Source organism: Sarcophilus harrisii, chromosome 6 (genome assembly GCF_902635505.1).
Source record: "Sarcophilus harrisii chromosome 6, mSarHar1.11, whole genome shotgun sequence".
In the NCBI taxonomy this organism is placed as follows: Eukaryota; Metazoa; Chordata; class Mammalia; order Dasyuromorphia; family Dasyuridae; genus Sarcophilus; species Sarcophilus harrisii.
This window is the reverse complement of record NC_045431.1, coordinates 84907775-84921836: the sequence shown is the minus strand read 5'-3', so window position 1 is coordinate 84921836 and position 14062 is coordinate 84907775. Positions and strand designations below refer to the sequence as shown.

The window sequence follows — 14062 nt, the reverse complement described above, 5'->3', positions numbered from 1 at the left end:
CAGGATCCTGGATGTGTAACAGTTTTGAGTAATACTAAAGTCTAAGGATTCACCATCCTAACAATTTTGCTGTTCTTACTGGACTTCTGCTTTTATTGATGTAGGGAATCTTTAGTGATGAAAATTCCTCTAATAAATGCAGTTCATCATCTTTTCTGAAGTTTATTGTCTTAGAACTGTCTGGGGGCACTTGGCCATAGTCATACATAGAAGGAGCACTTGATTCTACTTCTTAACATTCAGGTCAACTCTCTGTTCATTAGGCCATGCTGCCTTCTATTTAGCTGGCATAAACTTTCTTTTCTAGGAGAGAATTTTGAGTGATAATGGGAAGAGGAAGTTGAATTGAGTCCACCTCAAATCCCTGTTATGTAGAGGAAAGTAAAAAGTAGCTGGGAGCATTATGGAAGGTAGAGAGAGGTTTTGTATTCTCAAGTTGGAAATAAGGAAAAGGGATGATTGATCTTCCTTCTATCTCTATTTCAATTTATCTTGGGGCAATTTAACAAATATTTACTAAATGCTTATTAGGTATAAAGCACTGGACTTCCACATTTTACTTTGACTCCACTCTCCTTATTTCTGTTCTTTCTCCCCAAAACACATTTAGGTTGTAATTATAAAGACTCAGAATAAGTAATAAAGTAATTAAAATAAAATAAGTAATAAAATATTGAACAAGTATCTTGTTAACTGTGATGATGCAGTTTGCCAGTGGAAATGACAATGTCAGAGTTGGAAATGACCTCAGAGGTTGTCCAATCCAACCTGAACTTGTACAAGAAGACATTCTTCAGCATAGGAGCATAGATTTATATCTGGAACCTAGAGATTTCCATGTCCAAGTCTGTTGTTAGGTAGATAGATGGATGATAGATTGATTAATAATAAATAATAAATACACCATGATTTACTATGTGATTATCATATATTGCTAAGTGTTAGTAATATGAATACAAGCAGAAAGAAAGATAACTCTTGTCTTTAAGAAGCTTACATACCAATGGGGAAAGGTAACAAATAAAAGGGAGCCAAAAAACAGAAGTGGGGAAGAAAATATATGTAGGAAAAAAATAGAATATATCTTGAATGATGAGCTGAGCTGGGCTAGAAGTGAACATCATTGGTATGGTTACTTGTGAGAAGAACTCACCAATTAAAGGAAGAGGGGAGTCCAGTGGAATTAGGCATCTTCCAAACTGGCGGAAAAAATAGTTCAGAGAGTCAAGAGCTGAGTTATGTTAGGGGGTTATAGGTAAGGAAATGAAAACCAGAGAATTTATAAAGGCAGCACTAAGTCTCCTAAGATATTTTATTTCAATCTGGGATAACTCCAGATAGAACTTGTTCCTTAAATAAAACTTCACATCTACATCTTTTCAACTTTCACCCATTCAGGCTGAAATATGTTTTCTTTTTCCAGTAGCAATTGTTTTTGTTTCTCCATAGTCACGTTAGTTGAATAGCTCAACTAGCTCTCAATAAGCTCAACCTTATCATGATTCCACCATGATTGTTGTAAGAAGAGTAATATCTATTAGGATTCTTCATGTCTTACTGATTTACCTGGAAAAATGTATTACTTTCCCTTGAGAACTTTCCCTGATGTAATTGGTTCCTTCCTCCCTTGATATAACTTCGTGGTAGTCTCGGGTTGTATAGACATATTTCTTGATCATTTGAGATTATGAAAAGTTGATATGAATACATTGTTGATGGCATTGGGAACTGATCTACCACTCTTGTAAAGTCTGCACTAGCTCTCTGGAGGATCTTGGAGCCAGCCTGAGTCTTTTATATTAGAAGAGGAGTGAAGAGGTGGGACTCATGTGGATGATCAAAGATGGAGTCTGTTTATTGCAAATTCTCTCAGCCATTTATATATTATATATTTATATAGGGTATATAAATACCCTAATACCCTTATGTAAGTATATCACAGTGCACATGTGCTAACTATATATGCTACACTTGTGGGACCATATAAACAGCTTGCTATTGTGTGCGGATGTCTCTTTGCCACTTAATATAACTCTGCTTTAATTACAAGCCCTGCCCCCTGAGTTCTCAGGAAGGCTGAGATTCCTTAGGGTAGATGGAGAGCCAAACCAGACATTGTCAGTAAGCTTCCTTTTACTGGATTAAAGGGTCTTATACCTCACCCAAGGTTCCCCACTAACGGTGGCCCCTACACATTCTGGAGAACAAATTGGAACTATGCCCAAAGGATTATAAAACTGTGCATAGTGTTTGAAGCAGCAGTGCCTCTACTGATCTGTATCCCAAAGAGACCATAAAGGAAGAAAAAGGATCCTTATGGACAAAACTATTTGTAGCAGCTCTTTTTTTTTGGGGGGGGGCAAAGAAGTAGAAAATGAATAGACACTTATCAACTGGGAAATGGCCAAATGAGTTATGGTATATGAAAATAATGAAATATTATTATTCTATAAAAACTATGAACAAAAGTTTTTTAGAAAGGCCTGGAAAGATTTACCTGAATTGATGCTGAGTGAAACAAGCAGAACCAAGAATACATTGTACACAGTAATAGAAAATTTGTTTGATGATCAACTATGAAATACTTGGTTCTTCTCAACGGTTCAGTAATCTAAGACAACCCAATAAACTTTGCATAGGAAAAGCCATCTGCACCCAGAAAGACAAAATATGGAGACTGAATGTAAATCAAACATGCTATGTCCACTTTTTTCTGGTTTTTATTCTCTCATGGTTTTTCCCTTTTGTTTTGATTTTTCTCTCCCAATATGATTCATTAAGAAATGTGTATTTAAAAGTTAATATACATGTATAACCAGAAAAAATAAAGCAATTAATAAGATAAAACGATTATGAAAAGCCCCTTTCTCCTCCTGTGGAGTCCAGGTGCTTTTACTTGGTGTATGTCTTACCCCGCACTTCTAAGCAAACCTATTTCTATATGTTTACAAATTAGGAATGGGGGAGAGCAAAAACTTAGAATCCAAGTGCCATTGTGTTTTTGTTAATAAAGCAATTAATAAGATAAAACGATTATGAAAAGCCCCTTTCTCCTCCTGTGGAGTCCAGGTGCTTTTACTTGGTGTATGTCTTACCCCGCACTTCTAAGCAAACCTATTTCTATATGTTTACAAATTAGGAATGGGGGAGAGCAAAAACTTAGAATCCAAGTGCCATTGTGTTTTTGTTACATATCCTTATGACAAAGGATTTTTTGTAAACTTTTCAATGATGTATGAACACATCATTTCATCCTAACATTAAAACTGAGCTAATGGTGCTGGTCTTTGACCTGCCCTGACAATACATAATGACCTTGATTGAATGTCAGTATTTGTTTCTCTGCTCCTTCATTGTTTTTCTACTCTTTTCACTAGGAGCCATTTCTAGGCATCTTGCAACTGGACCCAGACAACACTGGAGAAGAGAGAGGCTGGTGTTTTTGCCCAGTCCCGCCTCAATTAAGTGTGATTCCCTTGCAAATCATGACGTCATTCTCACAATGTCAGGACCTCTTCTAGAACAAATAAAGAATAAACAGCTCTCTTCACCTTTGCATTCTCACTGTGATTTTACTAACACTTACAAAGTGTTAACTCACTGGAATTAATAGAAACAATGCTTATGTACTTAAGTTTACACCTTTGAGATTCACACATTAGCTCATACCTTAGAGTTCACAAGTCTGGGAGATTCACAAATCAGAAACCCACAATCCCCCTCTTGGAGGAGGAGTCAACCTTTGAGTTCACACTTCTAAAAGAGCATATAAAAGGACAAGTACTAGAGACTTTTGGGAGATTGAGAACAAAGGATTCGGAAGAGGAGAGGCTGAAGCTGGCAGAGGCAAAAGACTAGCCATTGCTAATCTTCCCAGAGCTCTGGGAACCAAAGAAAGCTTACCTGGCTATTTTGAAAGAGACAATAAAGGACTATACTTTAACAGCTGGCTGCATTTGAGGTGATTATTACTTGGAACTGAAACTAAGACTGCCTCCAGAAGCTCCCCAGGAAACCTGCTCCCAGAGAACGATCATATTTTTGAAAAGAAGAGAACACTACAGGACTACCTAAAGTAAAATAGTTAAATAGACTCCTCTTTCTCTCCTTTGTTATACCCTCCATTTACCCTTTATGATTAAAACCTTTATTTCAGAAAAAGATCCATTATCTCTAATTTCTGTATTTAAGTTTAAGTTATTCCATTCTCTCCCTTAGAAGTACTTGCATTTAAGTCATATCCTAATAATTAAGGAATCAAAGACTTCACTATGAAACTATTTTCAAATAGGAAAGAATTGGTGGGGGAGAGGCTAAGTGCTATAATAGGCCAGGAGTTAAATGATAATCTGGAACCACATATTTTCTAGCTAGGAAAACATAATGAAATCAGTCTTAAGGAACTTAAGTTTACTAGTTGATTTTTTTAATGGGGGAAAATACTACCTTCAATAATTATATCACAAGGTTGTTGTGAGGGATCAAATATACATAGGGCTTTGCAAACATCCAAATGCTGTATTGTTATCCATACTTATTTATGGGGAAGGAAAATTTTCCACATTGTCCCATTCAGAAATGATATTTCCTCTCTTTACTCTATCAAACTTACTTTTCAAATTTTATTTTGCCTTAGAGTTTTTGTATAGCTTGTGCATAAATGGGGTATTGCCAGTACTAGGTTATAAGCTCCATGAAATACGGTCCCAGAGACTGACATGCAGTCTCCCATCTCTTTGTATTTGCCCAGACTATCTCTTCTCTTATGGTACATTACTTCCTCATGGCCACTACTCAGAAGCCTTTTCTTTCTTTAAGGATTGCCCAGGGCATTTGGCCTACCTGCAAAACATTCCCTCCTCACACCTCCCTTTCAGAAGTCTCTTCTTTCTGCAAAAGTCTGCTAAAATAGAATCTCTTCTTGTGAAACTTTTTCTGATCTTCCCTCCTCCCAACGAAAAAGCTCCCACCTAAAATTTTTTGAGGGCTTTGAATCTATGCTTTACTTGCTTAATGTCTTCTCTTGTATTAAACTGATCTTATCTATATGCATGTCATATCTTTTAAGTATAATGCCAGGTCCTTGAGGAAGAAAACACATTGATTTTTATCTTGCACTTAGGTGTAGAATAAACTTTTGTTCAAATGAAAGCAAACAGTTGGAGATTGCATTACATTTCAATTTTATTAAGGTAGTAAGCTTATGTATGAATATTAAATGAAATGTTATACAGTTGAGTTGGACTTTTCATGACCTTGTAGATCACATCAGCCATGGAGTTTTTCAGGTAAAAATATTGGTAAAAATATAGTTTGCCATTTCCTTCTCCAGTGGATTAAGACAGGCTTAAATGACTTGACTAGAGTCACAGAGGTAATAAGTATCTGAGACCAGAGATGAATGCAGATTTTCCTGACTCCAGGACCTGTGTTTTATCCACTGAGATAGGATAGATTTTATCCTAGCAAAAATATAGCAAAAATAATATAAGTTATAAAGGAGCACTAGTGCTGTTTTTTGTTTCCCAAGGAAGAAGACAGTTGGAAAGTGAGGGATCTGGGCCTGAGACTATTGGAGATAACCAACAATGAACAGAACTACAGAAAGAAGCAAAGATAAGTGTGTTTGTGTGTGTGTGTGTGTGTGTGTAAGGATGAGTGAAGGGAGATGTGGAGATAGGCAGGATGCTTTGTATAATTAGGCATTAGGTGAACTGAACCGAGGAAAAACTAGAAAAAAAAATACAGATGAAAGAAGGGGGAGGTCAGTGTGTATCAAGGTAAGGGTAGCCTTAGGGAAGGAGAAGTATAAATTGTCAGCAACTGACTGCAAATTCAACCCAAGACATAGCTTTAAAATAGAATTAATGCTCACCACAGTATCTTTTCTTCTACCCACCTGTCTAAATCAATTTTATGTACTTGGTTGTAGTCTTACAGTGTTATTATTGGTATTATTCTACTCTTTATGATCCCATTTGGGATTTTTTTTTGGCAAATATACTTGAATCACATTCTCCAGTTCATTGTACAGATGAAGAAACTGAGGCAAATGGGATTAAATGACATTCCTGGGATCACACTGGTAAGGATCTGAAGCCAAATTTGAACTCGGGAAGAGGAATCTTCCTGACTCCAGCCATGGTGCTCTATCCATTGTACCAATTAGCCACCTGTGTGTAGAATGATGTACTAGCAAATTAAACAGAGATCATTTTGAATTTGAGCTACATAAGCACATCCCCAAAGTATTTCTGTAGCTTGTAGCATAATCTATCTGTCTCAGCATTTTTAGTGTCATAGATATAGATATAGAATTGAAAGATGTAGTGGATCTTTTTGCCAACCTTCCACATTTTACATATGATTTATTGGAGCAGGAAGTATACATTGACTGAAAAAAAAATCTTTATTTTGTGACATCCACTTTCAGGTACATAACTTGACCAATGTCAAAGAGGTAGTAAGTGACACAAATGGGATTTGACACTAGGGATTACAGAGCAAATTTCTCCCTTGTGTCACGATGGATTGCTGTCACCAACCTCAATGGACCTAGCATTTCTGTTTTCTAATAGCTAATCTAAGCAGCTGGAAGGAACATTGGATTTAGAAACATGAAGATCTGAGTTTGAGTCCTGCCCAGATGTTTACTCCCTGTGTGTCTCTCAGAAAGTCACTGACTTATTTTGAACTCACTTTTTTCAAAAAAAGTGGGTGTTGGATTTGATGACATCTAAAGTCCCTTCCACATCTAAATCTATGATTCTATGACAGTGCAGTGTTCTTTCAAAGCTCCCACAGTGATTATTTTTTAAAGAAAAAAATCACCTTTATTTTAAACATTTATTTAAAAAAATTAAATTCCAGTTTCTTTTACTCTGTTCTATCTCCCACATTTATTGAGAAGGAAGAAATATAATATCACTTATGTATATGAAATTAAGTAACACATTTTCATATTAGCCATAAGCGAGTGATTCCTATTCTTTTATTTAAAATTTTTATTAAAGCTTTTTTTTTATTTACAAAGCATATGCATGGGCAATTTTCCCAATATTAACCCTTGCAAAACCTTTTATTACAAAATTTCCCCTCCTTCTCCAAACCCCTCCCCTAGCTGTCAGGTAGTCCAATACATGTTAAATATGTTGACGTACATGTTAGATCCAATATATGTATACATATTTATACAGTTATCTTGTTGCACAAAAAAATCAGATTGAGAAGGAAGAAAAAGAAAAACGGAGAAAGAAAACAAAATGCAAGCAAATAACAGAGAGAATGAGAATGTTATGTTGTGGTCCACACTCAGTTCCCACAGTCTTCTCTCTGGGTGTAGATGTCTCTCTTTGTCTCTGAACAAATGGAACGGTTTAACTCATCTCAATGTTGAAGAGAGCCAATGTCCATCAGAATTGATCATTGTATAGTCTTATTGTTATTATGTATAGTGATCTCCTGGTTCTGTTCATTTCACTTGGCATCAGTTCATGTAGGTCTCCCCAAGCTTCTCTGAAATTATCCTGCTGGTCATTTCTTACAGAACAATAATATTCCATAATAATAAACCACAATTTATTCAGCCATTCTCCAACTGTTGGGTGTCCATTCAGTTTCCAGTTTCTTGCCATTGCAAAGAGGGCTGCCACAAACATTTTTGTACATGTGGGTCTCTTTCACTTCTTTAATATCTTTTTGGGATATAAGCCCAGTAGAAACACTGCTGGATCAAAGGGTATGCAGTTTGATAACTCTTTGAGTATAGTTTCAAATTGCTCTCCAGAGAGTGACTCCTCTTCTAAAGCTGATTCTGCCTTTTAACTTTGTTTAAGCAGATACTTTTGGCATTTTCTTTATATCTCAGTTTCTTAAAATGTGGGTTGCAACCCCAGGCAAGACCCATGTGGTTCTTGTAACTAAAAGTGGTTGTCACAAAATAACGATTTATTTTCAGTAAATATATACTTATTTTATATACCTACATACTCAGCATCATGTAAAAATTTCTTAGGTGAAAAGGTGTTGTGAGTGGAAAAAAGTTTAAGAGACTCTGCACAAGGAAATAAAATGAAAAACTGGGGTTAGATGATCTTCCTCCCCCTTCCACAAACACATTGCTTCAACTCACTGATTATTATTAATTTTGAAAACTCACAGATGAGAAAATCCTTCTTTCAATGAAAGTCATCAACTTCTGGTCTTCAATGGTTTGCCTACATCATTGAAAGGTTAAATGACATTCTTTGGGTCATAGAATCAGTAGGTATCAGACATAGAACTTGAACCTAGATTTTTCTGGTCTTAAGGATGATTCTTCATCAATTCTGCTAGTAGCTTCTCCTGGTTCAATAAGATGATGAAAAATAGCTTCCCACAATTCTTCATAAACAAAAGATAGGAGTCTGTTGCTTATGATTTAAACTGTATTAGTTTATGTCAGTCATTTGAAGGGAATAATAATTTTTTTAAAAACCCAAATCTTGCTTTTAGTATTTACAAATACAGTTTTAGCCGTTTAATTCTCTAGGCTACAATGCCCAGACAAGGAGAGACCAATGCAAAATTAGGGTCAAATTGCATAGTAGTACAACAGCACCAGAGTCCCTATCTTCTCAAATTGTGATAGCTTTATCATTTAAAAGTAGGAATCCTCTCTATTCTGTTAATAAATTTTTCTAAACACAAGTAGGCTAAGGTACAAAGCCAGTTTAACATCTTGGTAGGCTCATTGAAAATCTGTTATTTTTGAAGCTATACAACATTATTTTAATTATGTAAGTTAGTATCTGATCTTGATAAATGGAGAAGGGTACACTCAATGTTTAATCATTGTAGCATATTTGGTACATAACACGAAGAGGCAAACAAACAGAAAAGCACAGTGTTTAATAAATCTACTTACTGGAGTAAGGACTATTATTTGGCAAGAACTTCTGGAAATCTGGAGAGCAGTTTGGTACAAATTAGGTGTAAACTGCTTCTCAATCCAGGATAAATTCCAAATGAATACATGAGTTAGGCATAAAAGATAACACAATAAACAAATTACAGAAGTGAGAGAGAAATTAACATTCAGATATCTGTTGATAGAGGAGAGAATAAAACAATGGAGATAACAGAAGATAAAATGAACAACAGTGATTTATTAAATTTTAAAAGTTTTTCTTTAATAAGTTCAATGTAATGTAAAATTGGAAGAGAAATAGTTAAAAGGGAAACAAATCTGTACTGCAAGTTCCTCCAAGAGATTGTATGCTTGATATATATATAGATAGATATAAATATATTCAAATGGATAGATATACAAAATCCATATATATGTATGTGTGCAAATGTGTATGTGTATATTATATTCATATTTGTATATATATATATATATATATATATATGCATGATTCAAATTTATAAAAATAAGCCATTTTCCAATAGGTAGATGGTCAAAGAATATAAAGGATATAAATAAGCACTTTTTAGATTCAAATTATCAATAACTATATATAGAAGCTCCAAATAACTAAAAATCTAATAAATACAAATTAAAGAAATGCATTGGATTGGCAAAGGTAAATGAGGAAAATGAGAAGAGTTAAAGGAATTGTAGATGAACAGGTATAGACACTTACTACTGATGGAGTTGTGAATTGTTTCAGTCATTCTAGAAAGCAATTTAGAACTTTGACTAAAAAACTTACCAAGCTATGCAATATATTTGACTGAGCATGTCACTATACTTTTAAAGATATCAAAGAAAGGAAAAATGAATTTACATATAGAAAAATATTTGTAGCCATTCTTTATCTGGTAGCTCCTAATTAGAAAATAAAGGAGTATCCACTTATTGGGGAAAGGCTAAAAAATTCTGGCATATGAATATAATGATATATTATTGTGCCATGAGAAATGAAATGCACAATATCAAAGTAAACTGGGACAATCTTTAGGAACTGATACCAAGTTAAATGAATGGAACTAGAAATAGAAACATTGTAGAGAAAATAACTTTGAAAAACTTTAGAGCTCTGATCAGTCTAATCAGTCTTCAAGTCCAGAAAACTAAAGATGAAACACCATACACTTCCTGCCAGAAAATTTATAAATTTGAAATGTAGGAAGTGACATATATTTTGGACTTGGCCAATCTTGGAATTTGTGTTGCTGGAATATGAACATTTCTTTATGGAGATTTTGTTTTCCAATTTCTTTGTTATTCAATGGAGACAGTGGGAGAAAAAATAAAAATAATAAAAAATAGTAAAAACAAATGAGTGAATAATACATAAAAAGAAAAGTGTTTCCTACAAATAATGAGTTATCATCTCTGATAGTTATTAATATAACAACCAAAGAGAAGAATTTTAGTTTGTAGTCACACTTAGTGTAGTGGAAAGTCTAAAATATTGCTTAGCACATTTGGGCAGACAGCATAATAGAAAGAAAACTACATTTAAAATTTAAAGACTAAGGCTCAAATCCAGATTTTGCTATTTGCTATCTCTGGAGTAAGTCATTTGAGTGATCTGGGTACTTCGGTTTCTTCACCTTTAAAATGAAAGGGTTGTCAGAAATCCAGAGGTATTGAATTTGTTTCTGCAAGGCTGCCAAATGCTCCCAAACCAGATTAAAATGTATTTGGGAAACATTTAACAATGTAAATAAAATACAACAAAATATAGATGGTGTTAATTTGTAATTTTCTAAGGGAATATGTAGCCTATAGAGAATCCATTTCTATTTGAGTTTGACATCATGAGATTAGAAGCTCTCTCAGACCCTATCAGATCTAAATCTAAATCTTACAGTCATTATAATTGATTTCTTTCTCTGATTTTGTGCTTCTCAAAGAGAACTAGGAATGTTCAGTTTGTAAATAATATATTAAAATTTTTGGAAGTATTGTTAGATAACCAAGAAAAATTATTAAATGCCCATTATGTACAAAGCATTATGCCTAAGCAAATTGGGATTGTAAGACAGTTAAAATATAGTTCTGGATCTCAAAATCGAAAAATATTATGATATATTTTACATTTATTCTATTTCACTCCCTATTATTTCATCAAAATTTATAATCTCATAAATGATTTTTAGTTTTTTAAGACTGTTAATATTTAAAAAACTTGTCTGGATATATAAAATGAATCCTTGCAAGTTATAGCTTCCTCCACTTTTTATTACTCAAAGGTTGCTAAGTCACAGTTATTCTTTTTTTTTTTTTTTTTCTGGAAAGCCAGCACACCTGCAGTGGCTTGTATCTACTTTGTATCAAAAACACAAAAACCAATCTAACAAGATCAGTACCAAACTGATCCTGTAATTCACAATAAGTATTTGGACCAGTCCTAGCATTTAGATTTCATATAACTGGAGGACAGTCACTGAGTGATTCTGAGAAAAGCAAAGACAACAGTGTAAAAAATTGAAGACAGGATTAGAAAAGATCCATGGAATCTTAGAATTTGAAAATTAAGAAGACTTTGCAAGTCATCTGAGAGCAGACCCCTCATTTTATAGATAAAGAAAATTGGGGCCCAGAGTCTTATATTATTAGAGAAGTGGTCAGTATTGTGGCTAGGGACATCAACTTCAGCCGAGGTTTAAGCAACTGCTCTAATTTATTAAGCAATTTTCTTATGTCTGCTTTAAATGTCCTTCAGAGATAGAAGGGGAAAATGCCTATTTGGTCAGTGTGAACTAATGATTAAAATAATATTTATAATTTTTGACCGACAAATGGGTAAAAGAGGTACTGTAACAGAAGGGTTAGAGGACCAGCCTGGAATCAGGAAGATTTCTGACACATATTGTTTGTAAGATATTGTCAATGTATGAGAAGGACTTAATTGAATTCCATTAGCAAGACATCCTTTGCCTAAAGATCTGGCAGCCTTGATTGATTTGTCTGTGAAAATAAATGATCAAATAAAAGGCAGTAAAGGCATCTCTTCCTTGATATTGGGATCATTTGGGAGGTGTCTAGGGAATTAATCAATGAAAGAAAAAATAGTATTCATTAAATGCTGACTGTGTAGCAGTAACTGCCTTTTACAAATATTGAAGATACAATTTCTAATGAAGAAGAAGCTGCTCTTAAAATGTTTACATTCGAATACCGGAAGAGAACATGTAGACGTATTAAAATGGTGACAAAGGTGGTTTGGGCTAGAAGTCACGAGGATGATGGGTAGAACTATAGGACAGTTAATTAGTAAGTATTTCCAGAAGCAATCATAATTTTGGTTTGATTACTATTTTCAGAGTTAAAGATACAGAGAAAGGAAAAGTACTTGCATATGGTGGCAAGATAGGAAGATGGCCAGGGGGAAAAAATAACACAAAACTTTGTTGGTGATTTGGAGCAGGATAAACATAATAGCTCATGCAAACTCTCATGAATAAGGTCAACATTGTCCTGTGACAGTAAGTGCCTGAGCTCCTCTAGGGTATGATTTCTAGAAGTTAGTTTAAGGTTGCAGGGCAGCCTTAATAGGATGGTACATGAGGATAATAAGAATGGGCCTCTAGGAATGAACTTCCCAGGTTATTTTATGATCTACATGTTCTTCTCTTTCCCTAAGTTGAGTGTATCCTGAAATTTCTTTCCTGTCCCCTCTTCCCTTCTTTTTTTGACATTTTCTTCTTTGTCAATTTTATTTATTGCTATGTTTCAACTATATCATTATGCAAACATCTATAACTTTAACCCTGAACTTTCTTCTGATATATACTCCTATATATCCAACTTTCTATAGTCTACTTTCATCTTTATTTGCCAAGATTATTTCCCTCTAAATACCTATTTAAAAAAAAAGTTTCACTATATCTGTCAGTACCATAACCATTTACTCAAGGCAGCTTGGTAAAATGACAAGTTATAGATTTGGAATCAAAAGACATGGATTGGAGTGGTAATTTTGGCCTACTGTTCATATATGTTCCATTTATATAATTGTTTGAATAGTCTCTCAGTTGAACACTATAAGATCCTTTAGAGTAGTAACTATTTTTTTTTTTTTTTTTTTTTTTGCCATTCTTTAGTTCTCTGGAACTTAGGACAGGATCTAGCACACAGTGAACATTTGATAAATGCTTGCTAAGTAATGTTGACCATCGACAATGGGAAAATCATGAGTCAAAATGGCCTATTTTTACCTCAATTTCCTTATTTGTAAAACAAGCAAGGGAGTAAATGAAATGACCTTTAGACTTCCTTCAAGTTCTAAATATATTATCCTTTGCTATATATCTCCTGTTCTTGAAATCATGAAATTAGCTCTGACTACTCTCTATATTCTTTCTGCTGTACAATTAATTATAAATTTCTGTCAATTTTAACTCCTCAACTCTACACACCCATTTCTTATTCTCTGTTCTCACTGTTTCCAATAAATAGCACCATTGCCACTCACCTAGAGTACTGAAATTGCTTATTAACATATCTTTCCATTTTTACTCTTTTTACTCCAGCCTGTATAAAGTATCAAATACTGCTCTTATTCTAATGTTCCTTATGCAAAGATCTAGTCATGCTGTTATCCTGTTGAAAAATCTTCAGTGACTCCCTATAGCCTAAAAATGTTCAGACTAGTATTCAAGGCTCACTACAACTTAGCAACAACCTATGTTTCTAGTGGAATCTCATGCTTTTTTTTTTTTTTTTTTTTTTTTTTTGCCATCTTTTCTATTTTTCAAAACTGAATCACTTTCTGTCTCTTGAAACTGCCCTGTACATACATGGCTGACTCCATGACTTTGCTCCCATTGTCTTCCCAACTTTCTTGGAATTCTTAATATTTACTTTTCTTGTTAAATAATATTTTTTCTATCATTTCCAGAAATAATTAATATCTCTCAGGTTGAGACAACTCAGTTTCAAATAGAAGGGTCATATATAAAAAATATAGCCCCTCCTCTACTCCATACCAATCAATATTAAGCAATATTTTTTCCATCCTATTCATGTGCTATAATTGATTTAGCTACTATCCAATCAGGGGTTATTTTTGCTCAAAATTCTTTACTATCTATAAATTCTTTGCTGGTTTGATATTACATTACCATT

General features: G+C 34.1%; 1 long non-coding RNA gene across 1 annotated transcript in view; it reads left to right on the top strand.

Moving 5' to 3' along the window:
- LOC116419983 overlaps nucleotides 1-3564 on the top strand; it is a 115138-nt gene extending 111574 nt beyond the window's left edge. Inside the window, exon 4 of the long non-coding RNA XR_004230304.1 lies at nucleotides 3378-3564. This is a non-coding gene — a long non-coding RNA (uncharacterized LOC116419983). The remainder of the gene's footprint in view (nucleotides 1-3377) is intronic.
- Nucleotides 3565-14062: the final 10498 nt, after the last annotated feature.